The sequence below is a fragment of the Ciconia boyciana genome, chromosome 8 (genome assembly GCF_034638445.1).
Source record: "Ciconia boyciana chromosome 8, ASM3463844v1, whole genome shotgun sequence".
In the NCBI taxonomy this organism is placed as follows: Eukaryota; Metazoa; Chordata; class Aves; order Ciconiiformes; family Ciconiidae; genus Ciconia; species Ciconia boyciana.
The window spans coordinates 20298801-20313162 of NC_132941.1; the positions used below are offsets into that span (position 1 = coordinate 20298801).

Sequence of the window (14362 nt, forward strand, 5' to 3'; positions counted from 1 at the left end):
CGCTCCTCCACCGGCCTTGCCTGAGCAGCCTTGTGCGGCGCGGGAGCGCGGCCAGCCCAGGGCGGGCGGCAGACTTTGTCTCCGCCGGGGGCCGGCGCCCCCAGCCCCGCCGGGCGCGAAGGAATGCGAGATCGCGGCTCCTCACTCCTTTTGTCTGCCGGAGGAGCTGTGTGCTTAGCCCTGCCCAGAGGAAGCCTGGCCGCGGGGACCGGGGCGGAGAGGAGAGGAGCCGGTGGCTGCTGCAGGGTCAGTGTGTTCTTTAAATCAGTCTGAGAGTACTTTTTTTTTTTTTTTTTTAAATAGACAGTTTTGAAAGGACTTTAGAGAGTCTAGTTTTAATTGGACTGCTGAGGCTGAAGGCGACGCTTGCCTCCCCCCCCTTTAATCCGAGGAGCAGCTAAGTGAAGGTGGTCTGTGGGGGGGTCTGGGAGTCACGCTCACCTACTCTGCTGTGTGGGTCGGTAGGAGTGTAGAGGTCATCTTTTCTTAGTACGTTGCTCGTTGATTTAATAATGCAAATTACTATTTTTGAAATGTATCCTGTCTTCAGTACTGTCCCTTGCATGTTCTTTTTTGTTCAGGGGCTTTCCCTTTAAGGGTGCTACATGTGCTACACCCCCAAGGTGTTTTACTTGTAGCTTTCTAATGGATCATCGCAGGCTTCTACACAGATAACCTCCGATGATTGCTGTCATTTTTGGTACATGTTTTTGTTTGGTACCACCATTTTTGGTACCACTGTAACGTGGTTAGTTATACTTGGTATGAAGGTACATGCAAACCAAGTATGTTTAACGTAGGAAGTAGGCCCCACTTAGAGCAGCAGCATGACTTGTGTCCGTGGGCACCGGAGAAAAAGCCTCGTTTGGGAGTGACCGATCAGGGAGTACTGAGATGCTAGATATATTTTAAGGTGTTCCTTTTTTTAAAGGAAAGGTGGTTGTCCTTTACCTCGCAGTTTCGGTGCTTTCGTGTGGGAAGGCTGCTGCTTACTTGAGTTCTTCCCTGATTGCAGTTTCCTGGAGCCAAGGTGTGGTAGTGCTGCTGCTTCCTTTGGCAAAACCAGTTATTTTACTCTGTAATGTTTTTGATTTTAGAGGGAGTAGACTTCACAGTGGAATAATGTGGAGAATTATTAGAAGGGAAGGAGGAGTACAGGAGAATCTGTTGTCCTTAATGTTTCTTTGCTGAAAAAAAATTAATGGTAAGAAGTCCATCTCTTGTAGGTCCATCTGTTATCTTCAGAGTATCAAGGGTAAGCAAAATTGTCAACCAGAAGCATATGGCAGTAGGGAACCACCCTTCAGAGAACTTTAAAAAGATAAAATTACCAAAACTAAAAACATATGCTCGGGTATTAATATAAGTTTCCAACTTCAAAAATTAGCCAGTTTACAGCTACAGGACTGTTAGGTATGCTGCTTTCAACAAAGAAGTTCAGCGATTAGAACAAATTTTTCTTTGTTGTTCAGAGGTGTTTCTCCCAAACCAGCACTTACAGGGAGAGCCAGTTGCTGGCAATCAACTGATTTATTACAGCTGGGAGTCAGGAAGAAGGTGCCGGACACTTTGGGGAACTGAATAGATTGATGACGATACCATGTCTAGGGGAGTGTCTATGTTTGCTATGCTTTTTAAGAAAATTAAGATAATAAGTCACACAGTACTTGCATAGACAATTACTGAATTCTTAACAAGTGGCTAGAGAAGAAGGTAAGTACATTGAATTTAAAACATTCCAGTGAACAAACAGTAGGCTCTTGTTAATTTAAAGCAAATGAAAATTGTTCTTTTTAAAAATGAATTTTGCATTCCTACCAGTATAGTAAAATGTAGTGCCTCCCTTTTCAGTTCCAGCTAGTAATATGTGATTATTGTTACATTAACTCCCTAATGGTATATAGAGTACTGTCTCTTTCTTGTTTGTGCTCATTTTAGTGAGAATAAATTTTTTAAAGATATGTGATATTGATTTCTGTGAGTTCACAATAAATACCATTTGTTACTTGCTGGTTTTGCAGCAACTGGGTAATATAAAATTAAACAGAGAAAATGCCATGTATAAATTAATACCTTGTCAAAATTTAATGCATTGCTATTGCTGTTTTCTAAGGTTCTGTGGGCTTAGTTCTTTTGTTGGTGGTGTTGCCTCAGTTGGAGAAAAATATTTAGAAGGTAATTTTCTGCAGTCTGTAATAATAAGGCATCTCTCATCAAGCACATTGTCTTAAAATGATTCAGAACTTGTTGTCAGTCCTGCTCCGAGTTGCTGCTGACCTTTCCAGAAAAGGAGAGTAAGCGAAGATACTGATACAGGAAGCTTTCTGGCAGCCATGTGACCTGCCAGTGATAGCAAAACATTGCAGAATAGGTTGGAGAGCGAGTTCTTAGTTCAGACTGCCAGTAGCTATTTTTATCATTATCTTGGGTTTCTGTGATTTGGGGGGCTGGAATTGTCAAACTGAGCGAGTGATGCATATTGGTTAAGAACCCCTCGGCTTGCCACAAAAACTCTCCTGATTGCAACGATAACTTCAGAAGGTAATATGGAGGCACTTTGAATATTGTTGTTTGGTATTGAATATTGTGTCATTATGTAATGGAAGCGTGTTGCATTTGATGCTGATATTTGGAAGCTAGCTTTACTGAAGTTAAGGAATTGATTAGAGCAGCATGTACACCAGTCTGAATTGCTCTTTTGGCCTAAATCAGTTCCCCTTGAAGCTACCTGACAGAGTTGTTACGGAGATCTTGTGAGGAAGGAGGACTCTTAAAAAAGCAGGAAGAGGAAGCATTGACAAGTATGTTGATCTAAGTATGAATGTTTTTGCTCCAAATTAAAAGAGTAATGGTGTATGTTAATTTTTAAGTGTCTCTAGAACGTCTGTCATGTTACTGTTGTGCAGTTTGGAAGTCCTTGAAGTTTAACTGCTCCTGTTTAGAAAATGGCATGCTTTCCCCTGAGTATTTAATCCGGTCAAGCGTGCTCTGTACAGTAAGTGATGCAGAAAGCAGCACGCATTTGCTTTGAGGAGCTGTAAGACTATCAAAAGAGAGCACAGAATGTCTTTTTGCAGATCTAGAAGCAGGTTGTTGTTGTTGTAATTGGGCATTTAAGAGGAGAGGAGATTAATATATATAAAGTAGACATTGTACAGAAACTGAAAATGGCTTTTAATCGGTGCTGTCACGTGAAATACTGCATGCAGATGTCTGCTAATTCCAATTAGAGTGCAGTCTTTCCATGCACTTTAATTTCTGAAACTTCTGCTGAAGTTGGAAGCAGAGTAGCTTAGAGGCATTGGCAAGACTGCAAAGTGTCACAGGCTGAATCAGTTGAATATGTATGATGTGCCACACCTTCAGCGCTGTTGTGCAAATCATGTAATTATGAAAAGTACTCTGGAACAGCTCAGATGTGGTATTTCTCAACAACTTTTCATAGACTCATGAAACCACAGGGAGCCATGCCTCACCTAAGTGAGATTGCAATCTTCTAAGCACACCTGTGGAAGTCTGAAGAGTCTTTCCAACTTTTTCTTCTGCATGGTTGAGGATTCATTAGTTCTCACTGGACTCATTGATTGTTCAATGTAGAATTTGAATTTCTTTCTTTAGAAGAATAACTGCAGACAGATAGGACTGTGTCTGCCAAAACTGAGATTTGGGGTTTTTTTGGGTGTGGGGTGTTTTTGTTGTTGATTTGGGGGTTTTTTTTAAGGGGAATTGTACTTCTGAAGTATGCTTAAAACTGTTGCTTTTCAGATCACTGTCAGTTGAATACATTTTTTTTCTTAAATAACATAATTTTGTTAGATACTGAAGAGCAATTCTGGCTGTAGACTGTTATTTCCTGCAAAAGCTAAATATATTTGCCTCATCTGTTTCTTGCATTCTAACTTCTGTTGAATAAGAGCTGTGATTTCACAGTTGGTCAGAAACATACATTGTGGCATTTGCAAATGATGCTGGGACCATAAAAAGTACAGAGGAGAGCTAGCACGAGGAAGTTGTTTGAGGCCTAGTGAATGATGATTATGGTGGAAATCCACATGCTGACTTGAATTAATGACATTTTTTTTTGTGTTTGAAGTAATTTACTAAATTACTTAGTAAATTCAGTTAGTTCAGAATAACCCTGAATATCACTGAATGCTTTATTTATATGTGAGAGCAAATGTTTGGGGCTGAATAGGAGAACTTCCAAGAACATGACTATACTGGGTCAGACTGCTTTTGATGTTTTTTTGTTTGCCCTACCCCCCTCCCCCCAATCCCCCAGTCAGTTTTTGGTTTTGTTTCTCAGTTAAATCAGTTACACTGTTCTCTTTTCATTTACACTGTTCTCTTTTCATTGGGGTGGGTAACAGCATTCTGCCACACTGTGTTTTTTGGCGTTGGACTGTTGCAGTCTATGCCAAAACAAATATACTGTAAAAGCTCAGGTACACAGTCTGTAACTGTCTAGGCTTTCCTTTTTTCATCTCAGTTCCTTGTTAGTATTTCTTCTCCATCTCCGTGAGTATTTGTCTCTCCTTTTGCCTTTTCCTTTTATTACCAGAGGTCCTAATTTCCTCTTTCCTTCCATTCTCACTAGAATACAGGAGAAGGAGAGAAAACTTACTGAGACTGGAGAGGGGTAGGTAGGACCTTCTTCCTGTGAAAAATTCTGTTCAGTAAGCTGCATGTAGACTCAGGCTAAGCTCATGGACAGTGTGCGGACCTAATGGTCTGTAAGTGTGAAGGTTATTTGTCACCCTACATCTGGAAAAATGAATTTGGGCTGGAAATTGCCAGATTTATTCTGAAATTTAAGTCACAAAATAAGTATGTTAAAAAATTTACCTTTTTTCATTCAGTCACATTTAACTTCAAAGTTGGGTAGTTTTTCATCTGTTTCTCTGGGTCACTGCAATGCAGGAATGCATTAGTAACTCTACAGACTTTATAGGTTGTTATGTCTCCTTAAATTCATTCCCTGGCTGTCTTTTTAAGTAAAGCTTGTTAGATTTGGTTTTTTTTAGACTCAGTCTTGTTTTCCTTTAAAACTGTTAATTTTTTTTCCATTTGTATTGGTTACTGATGTATGAGCTAACCATGGGGGCAGTAGTTATCTTCATCTGTGTGATAAAGCATAGTGCTTTGGAACTGATTCTATTAGAAGATGTACATTGTTGTGTATTGAGGTAGGGTAAGGGTCTCAACTTTGGTCTCATAAGCTAGACCTATTTTTCCTTTTAATTACAAAAGAGGGGAGTCTTTGTTTTCAAATGCTTGGTATCTTTTAAAAGTCAATAAACTTAAATTGATGGTGATTAATATTTTCTAGATTTTTCTCTTCAAATATTTGTTTATATTCAACAAATCACAACCTGTCACTAAACTTGAACACTAGTTGGGAAAGAAACTGCTTCAGAGGCAAGAAGTAGGCAGACATTCAATGTATTGCCTGTGTTTAGAAACTTGATCTAGTCTTCATGATGATTTTGAAGATAAATTTTGAAGGACAAATTTTACTAATGACTGTTCCAAAGTATTTAATGATCTAACTAAAAATCAGTGTTCTGAAATGACTCTTCAAAGTGTACCATATGGTAAGGAGACAGGATAGTCTGAGGCATTGTGGAAGTGGGATATATGACACGCACAAATGTGTAGGAGACAGACTCGTGTGCATGGCAGACTCTTGATTTATCCACAGATTAGTGCAAATCTCATTATGGCTGGCTTAAATGTAAGCAGGATAATAATTTTCACCTGCCTTTCCCAAGCCCTTCAAGATGTGCAGGTGTTAAACAAGATCAATGTATTCTTACTCTGTTTTTCTGATTGTTGCAAGGTGCCCAAGGCTGACAGAGTTAGACTAGTTAATTTTTTTTGTTGCATCTGTGTCTGAGGTTCATAGAGTGAAAGCTTCAGACCCAGTGTTTGGAATGAAATTAAGCTTTGGGCCATTTATGTGCCACTCACCTCATTTAGTTACCCATTCATGCTTTGCTTTCTGTTTTAATAAACACTCTTTCCCTAGGTAAAAAGTAGTTAAAGGCCATTAATTAAAATAATCCATGGAGGTTAAAAAGTGCAACTTAATCAGAAGTTTAGATCTGAAAACTAGTTAAGGCCTTTCTGACTTTTATTTTGAGATTATTGGAGGAAACAGTTTTTATTGTAGAGTGAATTAGAATAATATCTGATAACTTTATGGTGTCCTTGTTACAGGAGCAGTGTAAGATTTTGTGTCCTTAATGATTCATTTCCTTGATTATAAGAGGGTGTTTTAAACTGTACGTGACACAATGAATACACTTATCATTCAGCAATCTTAACTGGTATGTCAAAGCAATCCTCTAGTGGTTGGGGTTTTTTTCCCCCTTTGGAACGTCTTGTGTAATTTTGGATCTTGTAAACATAGTTATGAAATTTCTTTGACAGATTTTATTACCCATTTGAATCTAATCACAATACCCACAGGCAACCTGACAAAATAAGGTGATTCTTCTGGAAGTTAGCCGCTGCCGCCCCCGCCGCCCCCCCCCGCAATATTGCAAGCAGACAGCTTTTTAACTTTACAGCGACATGGTACTATCAGGCTTGAGGGTGGGGATTGCAGGTCCTTATCAAAGCAGGACCTTAGCAAACGTGTCCTTAGCAAGCAGGCAGATACTGATTTTTCAAGGTAATTCATAGGTACATCATTTAGGATTCTGTGTGAATGTGAACATCTGCTTGTCCGTGTCAAAATACAGGGGCATTTTCTCAAGATAGCCATGACCCTTTTTAAACTTATTTTTTTTTAACCTTTGGTTCATAAGTTTTTCATTTGGTAATGTTTTTGTCCACTGCGCATTTGATTTCTTTCTTTTTTGTTCACAGGGATAGTTAGTAATGTGTCTCGCTAGAATTGGGGAAGTAGGGATGAAATAGTGTGGACTACAAATAAGTAAATTAATTACTAGTTTATATAAAGAAAGCAAGAAGCCTTTTTGCTGTCTTTCCCCTCTTTTCTCTCCTATTTCCAGCTTGAATGTTTTGACCTGAGATTGATTGCTAACTGACTCAAGAAGATTCTTTTCCTTAAGGGTTTAAAAATTACGTTACACTGTTGGCTTTGCTGTGCTTTTTCTGGCTGCTGTCTGAAAATGAATATTTGTGTGTCTCGCTCTAACATAAAGATTGAACAACTTTGTTTTTTCTTGGCATGTTACTACTATAATGAGGAGCAATATCGGTGAGGGCTAGAAAGCATTTAATTTAAAAATAGATAAGTAGATATGTGTGTGCATCTATGTATTTAAATTTGGATACTAATTAGTTATCAACGTAGCCAAACCACTAGAAATTTTTTTTAGAATGTAAAGGAGAAATAGAGGCCATAATTTTTTAAAAAATGCTTTTGGCTATGATTGTGCAGTAAAATAAGCCTGCTACTGGTGTGTTACTTTTTTTTTTTTTTTTTAAATAATGCATGTTTTCTCCCTGTTGCTTTCAGGTAGGATGTGATTTATGTGGTATATGCAGGAAGATCAAACGCTGAGATTTCTTGACCTGAAGTTTGACTTGACATGTAGAAAGACTAAATTACCAAAAAAATATGGCACTACTGTAGCCTGAGAGCTAACTACCTGTTTGTGTGATTGGTAGTGCTAAGTGATCTTATTTCTTTACCATAACAAAAGAAGCAGCACAGCACGCTCTGTGTCTTTGTATATTGCTGCTATAGGTGATATGACTTTGGATTTGCACCTTTTTGTGTTTGTGTGGTTTTTTTTTTTCCGTTCGTTTAACCACTTCCTCAGGAACTGACATGTCTGTTTACACCGATTGAAATACATTTTCCTTACCTACCTGTCTGCTTTTCCACTACTGGATTAAGAATATAGGCAGATAAAAAAGCATGCATTTTTTAACTTCCAAGTTTTTCAGTGTGGAATTCTGGTTGCGTAATCAAAATACCGAACTGTAAGCCAATGTGGTTGAGCCTAACTGGGGAGGTGAATTACATGCAGATGAAGCTAATGACGTTGTTCTCTGACAAACATTCTTCAGTGTTAGGAATGTGTTGGGGACTTCAGTGACCTATTTATTCTATGAAAAATTGTTCACCTACCCGTGTTTTATGTTCTTACTCAGTTGTTGTTTAGTATGTCTGAATTATATATGGCTTTCCATTGTAATAGATTGGTTCACTGTAACCATCTGTGAAATTTCTTATATGAGACTGAGCAATGCTTTTATTTAGTGACAAAGAGGAGGAAACCACACATACCATTATACATAAGCACAATTATTAGCTGATTTCATAAATTCACTCACTATACAAAATGACTTACTATTTGTTTTCTCACTAAAAACTTAATCTTTCTGGTTTTGGCTGAAAGATAATATCAGAAGAAATAACTTTTTTTTTCCATAGCTGAAATGAGGGTAGTTTTTTTTGTTTGTTTCTTTCTTTCTTTAAATGTTCTTTAGAGTCTATTTGAAATCTCTTACATTTGAATGTGATTTGAGTCAGGCTCAGACTTGGTATTGTTGAGACTTCTATTCATTGTGCATCTCGTTGTTATGAGGGTGTGAAACACTGAAAGAATGGTTAACATTTTTGTATTGTTAGTAATGCTTACCAGGAAACTTGCTTCCTTGTAAATTCTCTTGCTTTGATGTAAATGTAATTTAAATTTCATCTTTTCTTATCCTTTCCTCTAGTATGTAGGTGTTAGCTGATTTTAAAACAAAACATTTTAAATAGCATAATTCAAAACCATTTCCCCTTCTGTCTGGTTTCATTTTGACTAGAATGCTGTTTTTCTAAAATAGCAATAAAGATGTCTAACAAATGAAACTTATGTAAAATGCCGTTAAATAGAATATTTCTTTTTCTAATATCAAACAGTTTAGAACAAGTTCAGTCCATTTATGAACTTCTTGTAATGGGGCTGAGGGTAGGGTAGAAAGAAGAACTTTATGTGAAATGAAGTTTGAAAACCAATAGGAATATTCTTTAAAACCTAAAAGGTAAAACAGTTGGCTTGTATGTAAGGTGTAGAACGTGTCTAGTTTTCAAAGCCTATAACGTTCCTTTTTTCTGCATTCTCTGCCTAGAATGGGATTTTAGCCTACTCAAAGGTTTAAAAAATACTCTTGTAACATTTACTTCCTTTTTCAGTCACCTGGCTTTCATTACAGTTACTCATCTGGAATTGACTAGCCTTAAGTTCTCAAAATGTAGAGCAGGTACTTTTACCAAATGTGTATACAGTTTAAACACACCAACACCCCCCACCCCCTCCCAAAAAAACCAAAACAACCCCAACCCCCCAAAAATCCCAATCACCAACCATAGACGTTTAACTCAGTATTTAAGTTCTGGAATCTACTCCTAGATTGTGAAATAATGTTAGCATTCTACTTGGGCTTAGCACGTTTCTGTGTATGTTAATGCCTGTCCTGTCTTAAGATTTTGACAACATGTTTAGTTGAGATACTCATTTCAGTATTTTTGATTCCTCCTGAATGTCAACAGACAATAGGTTCAGATAATAAAGCTTGCATGTATGCTCGTAGTAACTGCCTTTTTAAATACACAAAAGAATGCGAAGTCAAAAACTGGGAACATGATCAGTTGTGTTAATACATGTGTACTTAGTACTAAGTAACTTATATTGCCTGTTTTGAATTTTTACATGCAGACTTACCTTGGAGGACATCTGTATTTTTTAGGCTGCTTTGATTCTTCTAGTAAAGTGTTTTTTCAGTGCCCGAGTGTCTGATTCTGCACATATCCAGATGTCCTACAATCTTGACTGATGTTCTGTGATGAGTAAGACTTCTAATTTTTGCTCTGAGAAGCTGTTTTATTGTATATGCTGGTTTATAACCGAGTTCATGGGCCAGAAGGAAAGAGTGCACATGGCTCTGTAATGTTGTGATTTGGACAGTTCATTGTAAGTGGAAAATCCTGGGTTCCAGTCTCAATTCTAACGACTGAATGTTTCATCTGGTGGATTTTGACTATGGAATGCATGGATATTCATTGCTGCAGAGACTGCAGCCTAGGTAAAAGTTGTAAGTGCTAGGCTTGGTGAAAGTCACACTCTCTTGCTTTGCCTCACTGTTCCCCTGAATATCATGGGAAGTGCCATCTTTTAACAAAAGGAGTTGTCAGTCCTCCCTCAGCACTTAGTAGTAGTCTGGAAGGAAGGTCTTCCAAGGGTAGGAGGTGTGTGCATTAAACCTGGGGCATTGACATCTTGAATGAATGGGTATTGTGTGGAGAAAACTCCTCAGCTGTTTTATTCAGTCTTTGAATAGTTGTGCCTGCATCCAGAGGGAGTTCCAGAGCTGTAAATTCCAGTGGTGGGCAGAGCTTTTTTGCAGCCCCAGCACGTAAGCCCAGAGCAGGGACAACATCCAACACGTTTGTCTCCTTGATATTTCTCATAGGCTAATAACTTGAGCAATTCCCTACTTAGAATACTGGCTTTCATAGATGATGCTCTCAGATGCCTGATATTGCTTGTGTATTGCATATGGGAAGTTTTAGGTGTTTAATTCAGAGCTGTTTTGGCAAGTCACCTTAAAAGTTTTGTGTGGAGTGCTGAGTTTTGGGATGTCTTACCCTTGCCTGCAAGTAAAATGACATAAAAGGACTAAGGTGTTAAGGCTAGTAGGCTCAGTTCTCATGTATGCTGATAAACTTATTTTGGTAAATTACTTGATCTCTCATTCTCCATTTTTCAGTCTGTAAAATGGAAGTGGGCTCTCTGAGAAATGCTCTGAATCCTGTGATTGAAAAACTTTGCATTTGAGATCTTACTACTAAAGAGGTTTGCCTAATTTTGGTTAAATGTTTGTGCAGAGTTTTGTATTCCCACCACTTGTGATTGTTTCCCAGGATTTTTTGCTTGCGAGTTTCTCTCACCTTTACTTCCAGATCTTTGGAGGAGGCAGCTTCTAGTCTGATTCCTTAGGCCTGATGTGTCACAGACAGAAGGATCGTGTTTCACAAAGCAGGGGTTTCACATTTTGGTATGCAGATTGTTGCTTCTTTCTTCTTCACATGTTGTTAAGGGAGACTGCCCAGCTCTTTTTTGCTGCATTTGTCAGGCTCTTTTAGGAGCAAAACGTAGAACAAAACGTAACATTGTCTTGCTACCAAATCTGAATTAAGCAGGGCACTGAAGGATTGTTAGGCAAAATGAAGTTAAAGATATGGGAAAGGAAAAGTAAGTCTATTTCTCTAGAATACTTCAACAGTATTCTTGCCTTTTTTTTTTTTTTTGGAGATACGCAAGTATATGTGTGTATGCGCACATGCATACGTATAGCATGTGTATACATGCCACACATACAGCATGCTCTACAGATGTAGCATATATATGTGTGTGTCACCAAATGCTTATGTATGTGGGACAGTTTGCTCAGCACAGGATCAGTATACCAGTGCAGCCACAACTATGTAAATACTGTTCCTTGTGCAGATGCAGAGTGGAGTAACAGTGGCCTTTTTCAGTTCAGCTTATATCAGTATAGCTGATCTACTATACCATCATAAACTGAACTGAAAAAGTCACTTAGTCCAAAGATGTTTCCGTGCAGGTCATTATGTGATTGTAGTTTAACCATATAATTATACTATGAGATAGTAGTGTTGGTACAGCTCCTTTTGAGAACAAAGTCCAGGCTGTTTTGTAAAGGCTGTGGAGACTATTGGTAGTTTAATGACCCTAATCTTGTTTCCATTCAACGTGGTCTTAACAGAAGGACCAAAGTATTGCTCTTATTGTGCTGATATTTTGTGGCCTTTTCTTTAGTGTTGTAATAAAGGACTATTTTAGAACTTGGATGTAAGCACAGTTCTGTAGTAGCTATGGCCTCAGGTCACTTGTGCTCCCGTGACTGGCGAAGTCACCGGTTTGCATTGATCACATGGCTGCACTACTGCCAGATCTCTGGTGGACGCTGTATCTTGCAGGTTTCTTAACTTGGCTGCCTTACAGAAACTGCTTCCTGTTTGTCTCCTCCTCTTCCTGCTTCTTTTTTCTTTTGCCAGTTTCTAAATTATGCAGTGTGCTATTTAAACAAAACTATTAGTTTCAGGGGTTGTTTGTATACTTCTACATAGTTGTAACTTTCCTACAGTGGAAATCTGCAGTTTTTTTCTGTAAGGAATACAGTGTTTGCCAGGAGTGTTCATGCTCCACAAGACTGCACTTGGAGTGAGTTTTTGGGGAAAAAAAAGTCAAGATTCAGAAGTACGTACTTGAGTGATCATGAGGGTAAGATGGGGTGGGGGCCCTGTGATGAGAGTGCCAAACTGATTAGCCATATCTTACTCGTTCTACTTGGCATAACTAGATGAACATTATTTATCAGGATGATTTACAGAAAGTGGAAGCTGGAGGGGGAGGGACATCTCAGTGTGTTCCCATAGTTACGTATGAGTCTGTATGTAGGGGTGTTTGCTCTCTTGAGGATGGATTGATACTCCTCTTCATTTACAGAGGGCTTTGTAGGCTGTATAACAAATGAGTATTCAATTTCACTTAGAGAAATTGTTCTGTAAAAGATTGTATTTCCCCTTCCTATTACATTATGAAAAATTACGTTTCTAAGCTTCTGAATAAGCTGATGCTGTTGTAAAATGGCAAATGACTTACTGCTTCAGACAACATTGTGGCATTGCAGATTTGCTTTCCCTTTTCTTTTGACATGTTAGTATCATCTTTGCCTAACCACTTGAAGTTATTCTAAAAATAGAGCAAAATGAGGCAGTTGGTAACCGTTGGCAGTAGCCACTTTAGTTCAAGCTGAGAAAGCAGCCAATGTTCCTTAGCCTGTATACCACTAAATAAAGTGTTACAAACACAGATAATTAAGGTTTTTTTAATGTGGTTAAGATGTTTGTTGAACATAGCACCCCCTACTTTGGAATAAAGTTACGTAGTGCACCCCTCCTCCTCTTTTTTTAAACAGCACTAAAAAAAAATAAAAACCCAAATCCCAATTGGAATACTGATTATTGAGGGAAGACATACGTACCTGTACAAATGGATTTGAGAGTCTTTCCTCACAGTTCTGTGCAACTGTCTGACCTGAAAGTCCTGAACACCCAAGTCTGTTTTAAGGGCCAAGTTCCAGGGCTGTGTAATGTGCTTTGAATTGAGAAGGGATTTGCTATGGATCTGTGTCTCTTGTTTCTGGTCTACTTTTAAGCCTAGTGCCTTCATGTCAGTACCACATCTGAAAGGAATAACATGCACTTTCTCTACAGATGAAGCCAAACTGTCTACCTTTAATTATAAGCAGTTCAGGGCAGTGACTGCACTTTTGCTGTGCATTCCATGGTGCCTGTCTTGTTCGAGTCCTGACTAATGCCTGAAGCTACCGGCCTAATCTAATTTATTAATAGTAAGTAACAGACAGTAACTGCTTCAAGATCTGAATTGAGGAATACCTAGAGAGCCAAGCTTTAATGCAGTTATCTACGGAGCCAACCTCAGAGGAATACAGAATACAATCTTCAGCAACCTTTAAAAAAAATCAATTGTGTAATCCTCTCAGAACAGAGCAACTGTAGGTCACAAATTTAATACTGGCTTCTGTGTTTAATCTTAGTGGGAGTCACTGCCGTGTTATTTGAGTTCTTTGCGGGAGGAGATGTTTGTGCAGAAGATAAACTACACATTTCTAATGTGATGCAATTGGAGCAAAGTTCTTCCTAAAAGTTAAAGCAAATAAATGAGCCATCTTTTCCTATTCCCCAATATGAAAGATGGAACATTTTAGTGATCACTATTTTTTTGGCATTGTGCAGAGTTGGTGGACTCATTTGCTGGCTCTGTTTATACTGCTTCAGTATAATTTAACACTTGACAAGCAAGCAGTGTTGGTTTTTAAAATACCTGAATGTGAAATTGTAATTGTGTGGTACATGGTGGAAAGTAAGAATAATAGTTTGCATTGTAATGCTTTGACCTACTGGTTGAGAACCAGTTCTGTCCACAGATGATAACATAGTGAAAGCAAAAATGTTACTTCAAAGTGGGAGATTTCTGCTGGGATTTTAACACTATGTTTGTGTTCCTGGCAAGGAAAATGTAGGGTAGTGGTTTGTTCATGCAGCACTTAATCTGTGTTTAAGTGCATGAATGGTTTTGGCTTCTGTTTCCTTCCGGTTAATTTTTTACCTTTCAGTTTGTGTAATTCAGGAAAATAAAATTGTATCAGGTTAGACTGGTGGTCCATTTTTAGCCCATTTTTAACTGATAACTATTTAAGGTCTTACCTTTCTCTTCTGTTTGCCAGTGCCAAATGGTTTTCTCGATAACATTTTGGTCAAATTAGACAAACTTCTTCTACTTTT

At 38.4% G+C, this 14362-nt stretch overlaps 1 protein-coding gene across 3 annotated transcripts in view; it reads left to right on the top strand.

The window, feature by feature from the left end:
• USP3 (ubiquitin specific peptidase 3) overlaps positions 1 to 14362 on the top strand; it is a 93116-nt gene that overhangs the window by 47648 nt on the left and 31106 nt on the right. The window lies entirely within an intron of this gene.